At 44.6% G+C, this 8,937-nt stretch overlaps 1 non-coding gene across 1 annotated transcript; it reads left to right on the top strand.

The window, feature by feature from the left end:
• Nucleotides 1–7,095: 7,095 nt before the first annotated feature.
• Nucleotides 7,096–7,286, top strand: LOC142457410 (U2 spliceosomal RNA). The gene has a single exon (XR_012786157.1). It is a non-coding gene; the product is annotated as a U2 spliceosomal RNA (small nuclear RNA).
• Nucleotides 7,287–8,937: the final 1,651 nt, after the last annotated feature.

An 8,937-nucleotide genomic window follows, 5' to 3' on the forward strand; every position in this document is an offset into this window, starting at 1 on the left:
TATGGTCATTGTGCTAATTTCAATGTAGTAGTGGGTATAAATGATATCGCACTAAATTTGCAGCAACTGTAATGTGACTCGAAAACACCTGTGGTTTCTATTGATGGCAAAGTCACAGAGACAACTTCATTTCAGTTAGACGTTAGAGAACATCATGACCATTTTCTTCAGCACAGTGAATTATTTAACACGGCATTTCTAGCCATGGTCTTTGTTATTCCCACCAAACCTCTTCCTGATGGGTCTCAGTCAGGGTAGAGACCAAGGGACCATGTGTGGGGAGATGCTGATAGGATTCAGTTATGAGTGACTGCTGATTGTGACTGCCATCTTGTTGGGTATAAAATGAACCATCTCAGAATAAGAAGGTGTTGGGGGAGGATCTTATTAACCTCTGTCCATTGAAAAGAGCCAGAAACGAGTCCTTTGGACCTTGAGATCCCTGTGTATTGAAACTCCTTGATCCAGGAGGGGCAGTCAATGAGTGACAGAGGAATGATGCAGCAGAATCAAGAGTCAAAGAATGAGACATGGCAGTGGACTTCCCAGCCCATGGAGGAAATCAAGCTGAGTGCCATTGGTTGCCTAGTGGAATGAGATTTCGCCAAGCATATAATTAGAGGAGCTAGGTTTGCTGATTCTCAGAGCTAGAGCTGAGTGGCTTTGAACTGAGGCTTGCAGTGGAGTGGCATGCCCTTTTGCATTTATTGTCATCCCTGAAGAACTTTGTCACATTGCATGAGCAGGGTAGAGGCTAAGGGACCCTGTAGCTGAGAGACCAAAGACCAGAGAGAGGCCTGCCTGCAGGCAGTCCCTGCTAAATAATTGTATCCTGAGCATTTGTAGCCTATTAACAACTCCCATAATCTTGAATGTTGTCTGTGAGCTCTGTGTGGCCATGACAGGGAATGACCAGCACAGAGGCTAGAGAGTGCTGTGGGAGGGATGGCTGGTATTCGAAATGACAAGGACAGTTGGAGGGCGGAGGCATGTCAGACCCCGGCCTCCTAGAAGCCGGCTTATAGCAGGTGATGCGGATGGCGGTGATTCTCCATCCCCTCTGTGAAGCCACCAGAGAGGGATGAAACGTTCTACTTCCATAAAGATGTACAGTCTCAGAAATGAACAGGGCCAGTTCTACTTTGTCCCACAGCATTGCCTTCAGTCGGAATTGACAGGATGGCAGTGAGTTGTGAAGCCAGAGGGGTCTTGGTGGTGTAGTGGGTTATATTTTGGGCTGCTAAGCACAAGATCAGCAGTTCAAACCCACCAGTTAGTCCAAGGGAAAATCATGAGGCTTTTTACTCCTATGAAGATTTATAGCCTTGAAGTACAGAGAGCTGAATGAAGGTCGAACATGATAGTGAGACAGGAGGAAAGTAAAAGGAAATAGAGGAAAGAACTAGCAGGCAAAAGATATTTATAGAGGTATAAACATAGGCATGTACATGTATAAATTTATTAATATATAACGACAGGGGTATAGGTCTATGTACATATATTTATAGGTTAGGTATTAGTTGTCCTTCAATGCAAGAACACTTTGTCCTAATCACCTGGCATTCTGTGATGCTCACCTTTCCAACATGATTGATGAAGACAAAATGGGGGTATGAGCTAATGTGGTGAAGAAAGTTATGGTGCCTGGCTATTACAAGATATAGCATTGGGGTCGTAGAGACTTGAACTTAAACAAGCGGCCATCTATCAGGGAATCAACAAAGCCACATGGAAGAAACACATCAGCCTGTTTGATCACAAGGTATTGATGGGATTAGGTATCAGGCATCAGAAGACCCCAAATAAACAACCATTTCTATGTGAATGAGGGGAGTTGGACTGGAGATTCAAAGCCCATCTGTAGACAATTGGACATCCCCTCACAGAAGGGTCACATGGAAGGGATGAGCCAGCCAGGATGCAGTACAGCACCAGCAAAATATACAACATGCCTCTAATTCTTTAATGCTTCCTCCCCCCACTATCATGACCCCAGATCTACCTTACAAATCTGGCTAGACCAGAGAATGTACACCGGTACAGATAAGAGCTCCGAATACATAGAATCCAGGACAGATAAATCGCTCAGGTCAAAAAATAAAAGTAGCGATACAATGAGGGCAGGGGGAAGCTGGGAGAGAAGGGGAGAAAGGAGGAATTGATCACAATGATGGACATACAACAACTGCCCCCTGCCCCGCCCAGCAGGATGAACAACAGAAACATGGGTGAAGGGAGACAGTGGATGGTATAAAATATGAACATGAAAATAATTTGTAAGTTATCAAGGATTCAAGAGGGTGGGAGGGATCGGGGGAGGAAGCAGTCAAAAAAGGAGTTGATACCAAGGGCTCAAGTAGAAAGAAAATGTTTGGAAATGATGATGGGAACCTATGTACAAATGTGCTTGACACAATTGATGCATGGAATGTTATAAGAGCTGTAAGAGCCATCAATAAAATGATTTATTAAAATTTAAGAAAATAATAAAAATAAAAGATTTACAGCCTCAGAAATAGGGAGACGTTCTACAGGGTTGCTATGGTTGGGATCAACTTGATGGCAATGAGTTCAGACTTGAGTTGTGAAGCCAGAGAACTGACACATCACTTCTTAAAAATTCCCATGGAAGGTTACAGACTCAATGGCTTCTTTCCATGAAAGCCATTCTCGGTGGGGTCTTTGAATTCCAGCTTACCCTCCTTAGTCAGGCTCTACCACCTTCCCATTCCATCTCTTGCCACCCTTCCTCATGGCCTCTGCCCCAGCAGAGTCCTTCTGGCAGTGCCTCCTTGGACATGTCAAACTCTTGCTATGTCAAAGTCTTTATACCTCTTTCCCTAGTGCGTAGAATGTTCATCCCACTCTTTACATCTCAGTTCAAGTGCCACTTCTTCACAATGACCTTTTCTGATGTTTCAGGCTAGATCAGATCTTTCCTGTTATTCTTGCTGTGAAATATAGTTCCTTGATTTGATAATACTTAGCAAAATTTTTAATTAGTCACCAAACAAATAAAAACACAATCACACATCTACCCACACAAACTTTCAGCATCATGGGTATAGGTCCGCATCTGGTTTGTTCTTCACTGTAAACCCAGAACATGGCCGTGTTTGTCACCCAGGAGAAGACCAGTAAATTAATGATTATAAAATGAATGACTCACAGGCTGACAGATCGTCTAATTCATCTTTGTTTGTCAGTGTTTAACGCCATGCTTGGTAGATAGGCAGTGCTCATCTAATGGGAACCGAATGAATTCAAGGCTACCTGATGGGGTAGAAGTTTTTCAGAAGACAGTGATGGAGCTATCAGGGCCTAGCCTAGCCCTGGACCATCTCCCAGAGTTCAACTGCTTAATTCCCTCAATGTTTCTTTTTCTTTAAAAAATTCTGTCCGGGGGGACTTGGGGTGGGGGGGTAGGGGGGTAAGGAAGTGGTGTTAACAAACCCAGGGACAAGGGAAAAACATGGGACCCCAAATGGTAGAGAAGGGGGAGTGGCAGGCATGGTGGGAAATGATCAAGGGTAAGGTTGCTTAGAGAAGAGGTATACTCTAGCCCAGGTGGCAATGAAGCATGGTAGTAGGGCAGGAGGAAAGTCAAGGGAGATGGAGGAAAGAGCTAGGAGTCAAAGGGCATTCATGGAGGTCTAGACAAAGACATGTACATGCAAATATATATAGGAAGATGGGGAAATAGATCTATGTGTCTATATTTACAGGTCAAGTATTAAGGTGGCGGAAGGACCTTGGGCCTCTACTCAAACACTCCCTCAATGCATGAATACCTTCTTTTATTAAATTGGAATTCTATGATGCTCACTCTCCCGACACAACGGCTGGAGCCAAAGTGTGTGAACAAGTAAATGTGGTGAAGAAAGCTGATGGTGCCCGGCTATCAAAAGAGATAGTGACTGGGGTCTTAAAGGCTTGAAGATAAACAAGCGGCCATCTAGCTCAGAAGCAACAAAGTCCACATGGAAGAACACACCAGCCTGTGTGATCGAGTGGTCCCAAAGGGATCAGTTACCAGGCATCAAAGAACAAAAAATCATATCATTGACTGCACACCTCCATGATAGGATCGCTGAAGACAAATGGGTGCATAAGCAAATGTGGTGAAGAAAGCTGATGGTGCCCGGCTATCAAAAGAGATAGTGTCTGGGGTCTTAAAGGCTTGAAGGTGAACAAGCGGCCATCTAGCTCAGAAGCAAAAAAGCCCACATGGAAGAAGCACACCGGCCAGTGCTATCACAAGGTGCCAAGGGACCAGGTATAAGGCATCATGCAAAAAAAAACCAACAACGATATAAGTGTGTGTATATATGTGTATATGTATATGTATATATATACACCATATTAAATGAAGGGGGAAGTGCAGAGTGGAGACCCAAGGCCCAAGTGTCGGCCAATGGAGATCCCCTCATAGAGGGGTTTAGGAGAGGAGATGGGTTAATTAGGGTGCGAGGTAGTACCGATGAAGAACACAGCTTTCCCCCAGATCCTGGATGCTTCCTCCCCCCAACTACCATGATCCGAATTCTACCTTGCAGGACTGGATAGGGCAGAGGCTGTACACTGGTCCATATGAGGGCTGGAGGTACAGGGAATCCAGGGTGGATGATACCTTCAGGACCAAGGGTGTGAGGGGCGATGCTGGGAGAGTGGAGGGTGAGTGGGTTGGAAGGGGGGAACTGATTACAAGGATCCACATGTGACCTCTTCCCTGGGAGAGGGACAGCAGAGAAGGGGGGAAGGGAGACTCCGGATAGGGCAAGATATGACAAAATAACGAGGTATAAATTACCAAGGGCACATGAGGGAGTGGGGAAAGGGGAGGGAGGGGAAAAAAAAGAGGACCTGATGCAAGGGGCTTAAGTGGAGAGCAAATGCTTTGAGAATGATTGGGGCAGGGTATGTATGGATGTGCTTTATACAATTGATGTATGTATATGTATGGATGGTGATAAGAGTTGTATGGGTCCCTAATAAAATGTACAAAAAGAAAAGAGGAGAAAAAAATGATTAGGGCAGGGACTGTACAGATGTGCTTTATACAATCGATGTATGTATATGTATGAACTGTGATAAGAATTGTATGAGCCCCTAATAAATTGTTAAATTAAAAAAAATTCTGTCTCCTTTTCTATCTGTTGAAGGTGCCTGATTTAGGGGGAAGATTTGAGTGTCTGTTAGTTGTAAGAAAACATTCTTGGAGCCATCTTGGCAACAGAGACATCTCTCAGTGGGTTTGGTGTCTTTAGGAACTGCAGCTGGGCTGCCATGCAGGGCCCTTTGGACAATGCACCACTTCCTTATCGTTTTTTATTCTCCAGTCATCGTGCCATTGGCACATCTTTGCTGTGTCATTCAGTAAGAATCACTTACTGCTCTCTGGGTGGGGCAAAGAGCCCTGACCTGCTCAGTACATGGTCAGTAATTTGCACCCACCAGGTGCTCTGTGGGAGAAAAATGAGGCTGTCTGTTCATGGAAAGATGTAAAGTCTTGGAAATCCCAAAGGGGCAGTTCTACTCGGACCTACAGAGTCGCTATGAGTTAGAATCGACTCCATGGTGATGAGTTTGTTAGTGTGTCTTACAGTTGTTGGCAGATGACACTCGGCTCTTAATGGAAAGTGTGATTTGAGTCCATCCAGAGACTCCTGGGGAGAAAGGGCTGGTGATCTACTTTTAAAAGAAGCTGCCAAAGCAAACCTTGTGGAGCACAGGTCTACTTCGACACACAATGGAGCCACCGGGACTTGAGGTTGACTTGGTAGCTTTTGTCTTGGACAATGAGACTGGGAGGCGAGGTGTTAGCGAGTTTCATTGAGAACCTAGGAGACTGTCAGGGTAAAGAGGTAGATGAAAGATCTAATTCACCTCCTCCATGATAACATCTTTCTGCCCGGAACAGGAGTTTGTTCTGCTGCTTGCTAGTGGCATGAACATGATTGAGTCTTGACTTTTCCCTGCCAAGAAAAAAGTCACGGTAGTGAAATTAAGACAGAAATCTAATATTCATGAAGTACTGGTTACCCACAGATAGGACAGTGTCTTCAAGTATATGGTGTCAGATTTGCAAAGGGTTGTGATAAATATGTATGTTTATGTGCCCAAACAGCATAAAGTCTACTTACTGAATAATTGCACCCGAAGATCAGAAATAGAGCCTGCCACAAGAGCCTGCCACAGCCCATTTGTCATCAGGCATGGAGCTTGGGAGAGCTGTGATTACTCAACATAATTACACATGGCATGCAGCATTCATGAAACCCAGCAGACATCCTTGCCAACTAGGGATAGGGAAGGGCTTTGCTTTGAAGTATGGCAAATCCCCCAATTATTATTTCACTTTTTGTAGTTCAAGTTTGGGCCACTTTTCATAGGTGCTAATTAAGGTGTTCAGAGTACCTTCTGAGGGCTGATTGGGAGTACTGCTGGAATGAAAAGCTTTCCACCCAAATGGCAAATGAACTAAATATTGTTCAATAAAACATTGCAATCTGGGAGTCGGTCAACACTCACACTTAGCTAGCTTTGAGCTTCTCATCTTCCTTAGGTCTTTTGCACCAAGCAAATACTCACATCTTGAACAAATCTAGACTCAGATACTTTCCCCTAGTGAAACCAAAGGTATTCTACCAGTCTGTTCCATTAATTAAAATTAAATCTTCGATGACTGATGGGGAATTTAATCCACAAACATTGGATGAATTTCCTCTGCAGATACCTGTGTGTGATGTTTTTTAAAGCAGCCATCTCATCTGTTCTCAAACACTTTCCTTTGTGTGCTTTTGGCCAAGGGCAAGGAGATTCGTAGTTCCATTCTGAGCCCCACAAACCAATCTGGAAACTGGTGATGTTTAGATTCTTTCACTATTGCTGAAAGGGAGCTCGTTAAATTTGCAGAAATTGAAGGTGAAAACACTTCTCTATCCCCCAAGCCCTGCTACCTACAGTCCAGCAGGGAACTGAAGTGGTCAGGGCATTCCAATTTAATCCCTTCTCACAGACTCCAGCATCTCTCTCCCTTCTATCCTCCACAGAGCTGCCAGATGGAATTCTTTCTTTTTAAAAAAGCCTTTTTAAATCGCTTCTCAGCCTTTTGGCTAAGATCAAGTGTAGTATCTGTTCTTATCTGTTTAATATCTGATACGTCCTCTATCTGAGGACAATAGATTAAATGGATTTTTGGAGCAGGGAGTTGGAATAGGAGCTTGCTCCGTCCACTCCACGCATCGACCTGGCATTGCAGTACTTTCAGGAACGGTACACCCCTTCGGGGGATTTTAAAAAAGAAAGCTTTTGCTGTGTCATTTTCCCTGCTTAAAATAAAATCCTTCCAAGAGTCTGAATTCCAAAAGTTAGCAACCCTTTCTTTATGTTCCTCTGGAAAATCCCAGTGCTTTCCTCTATAGAAACAGGCCCAGGACCTTGAACTTTCATGGTTCTGCTAAGATCCCCTGACTGCCAGAAGTGGATGGCCACTGCCTCTGTCCAGTCCTAGAGGGTCCGCCCCATGGATGGAGCCCTGCTATGGAATTCATCCCTTATTTATTGCAGTACCTTCCATTCAAAGACCCCCAGAGACAACCACCATGGAAACTGGGTTGTTGTCGGCTGCCTTCAGGTTGCCCGGCTCTGGTGACCTTGGGTACAAGAAAGAAATGCTGCTCAGTCTGTTATCATGTCCAGGTCATTGCTGTAGTTCTTTCGCTAATTCCCCTCACAGGGGGTCTCCCCCTCTCAACACTGCCTCTGCTTCATCAGATGTGATATCTGATCCATCCAGCAATGGATACATCTTAAAGGGTACTGGCTGTGCTCTGTGGGGGGTCCTCCTACAGCTCTCCCTCCAGGTTCCCGCATATGCTTCCTCTTCTCATCTCTGGACTCTCTGACCGCCATCCTACCATCTGTTCTTACTTATGTTGGCTTATATCGGGTCCTCACAGGAACAGATAACCTCAACTTTCTCCTGAGGAGTGGCAGGTGGGTTTGACCCAGCGACTAATGCTTATGTCCCTTCAATTCTCCTTGAGAACCTTATCTACTTCCTGTCTGATTCCAGGTTGTACCAGCATGGATGGAAGTGATCAGGGTTTCAGGGAGGAGAAGCCCCTGGATTGAGGTCTTGCTGCCAGGAAGCAGGGATGCTGGGGCTGGAGTCTCAGTCTCTCGATTCTTAGTTCTGTGACCTTTTCTTTGACCCTCTGATTTAGAGTGGGGTCAGCTTTCCTAGAAATCAAGATGGTTTCTAGATCAGTTTTTTCAAACCATGGTGTCATGAATTGATTTAGAAGGTCTTGAGCCATGGTAAAAAGAAAACAGGACAGAAACTATTTGCACTTGCCCCACACAATAATGATAAGTATTGTTTCATTATACATTGGCTTTAGTGGCGTGATTTGCGTAGGGCTGAATATAAAATGCCACAGTCAAATAAATTTGAAAGCAATTAAAAATCATTTTATTGGGGGCTCATACAACTCTTATCACAGTCCACACATACCTCAATTGTGTCAAGCACATTTGTACATTTGTTGCCCTCATCATTCTCAAAATATTTGCTCTCTACTTAAACCCTTGGTATCAGTTCCTCATTTTCCCCCTTCCCTCACCGCTCCCCCCTCTCTCATAAACCCTTGATAATTTATAAATTATTATTATTTTGTCATGTCTTACACTGTCCAATGTCTCCCTTCACCCACTTTTCTGGTGTCTGTCCCCCAGGGAGGAGGTTATATGTAGATCCTTGTTATCGGCTCCCCCTTTCCACACCTGCCTCCCAGTATCGCCACTCTCAGCCCCGGTCCTGAAGGGATCATCTGTCCTGGGAAGCAATTGTTATAAAGAGAGCAGTGAACCCTCTCAGGATCCGGGTTGGAAATGAGCTTGAGCCTTCACAGGGGCTGGCCCAAGGTAGTCGAA

Source organism: Tenrec ecaudatus, chromosome 9, assembly GCF_050624435.1.
Source record: "Tenrec ecaudatus isolate mTenEca1 chromosome 9, mTenEca1.hap1, whole genome shotgun sequence".
NCBI classification, from domain to species: domain Eukaryota; kingdom Metazoa; phylum Chordata; class Mammalia; order Afrosoricida; family Tenrecidae; genus Tenrec; species Tenrec ecaudatus.